Source organism: Marmota marmota, unplaced genomic scaffold, assembly GCF_001458135.2.
Source record: "Marmota marmota marmota unplaced genomic scaffold, marMar, whole genome shotgun sequence".
NCBI lineage: Eukaryota > Metazoa > Chordata > Mammalia > Rodentia > Sciuridae > Marmota > Marmota marmota.
In genome coordinates, this window is record NW_026000057.1 from 43,024,545 (window position 1) to 43,025,169 (window position 625).

General features: G+C 68.2%; 1 protein-coding gene across 7 annotated transcripts in view; it reads right to left on the reverse strand.

Moving 5' to 3' along the window:
- Positions 1–254, reverse strand: part of Camk2d (calcium/calmodulin dependent protein kinase II delta) — a 307,183-nt gene extending 306,929 nt beyond the window's left edge. Inside the window, exon 1 of one of the 7 annotated variants that reach the window (XM_048813825.1) lies at positions 1–254. This exon is cut by the window's left edge and continues 523 nt beyond it. The gene's annotated coding sequence lies outside the window, so the exon portion shown is untranslated. The other 6 variants (XM_015484659.2, XM_048813827.1, XM_048813820.1 and 3 more) reach the window with 6 other exon arrangements.
- Between the last annotated feature and the right edge of the window lie 371 nt (positions 255–625).

Sequence of the window (625 nt, forward strand, 5' to 3'; positions counted from 1 at the left end):
CAGAGCGAGCCCAGCGCGCAGCGTCAGCAGGCGCGGGCGCCGGGGCGCGCCTGGACTCGGCCGAGCGTGCGCACGCGGGGCCAGCTCTCTCCAGCGAGCAGCGGCGGCGCTGGCGGCGCCGAGCACCTCGGCGGCCTCGCGGTCCCCACGAGCCCAAGAGGCTTGGAGACGGTGCGGAGAGAGAAAGAGCGCTCGGCTCAGGCGAAGCCTCGTAGACCGTCCCTGGGCCTGTGTCTCCTCCCCCAGCACCTCCTCCCGCCGCTCCCTCCGCCTGCCAGCACCCCCTTCCTCGCGAAGCCCCCTCCTCGCCGGTCCCACACCTCCCTCTAGCGACTCCAACCGCGTCCCTTCCAGGCTCTCTTTTCCTCCCCTGGTCTCACACTGGAGCACACCCGTCTAAGGAAACCTGGTGGGAGGAGGATGTGCGGGGGAGAAGCCTGTAGAGGATTTTGGTGAATGAAGAGTGGGTCAAAATTACCCATTTAAACCGGAGAATCCTTCCTCAAGCTGGGGCTTCCTGACCGGGAAAACATGGGGCAGATCGCGCACCCACAGGGGCTGCCGCCGGGGGGTCGCAGAGGCCCGCGCCCTTTGGGGTGGCGGGCACTAGGGAAGTCTAGGCGAG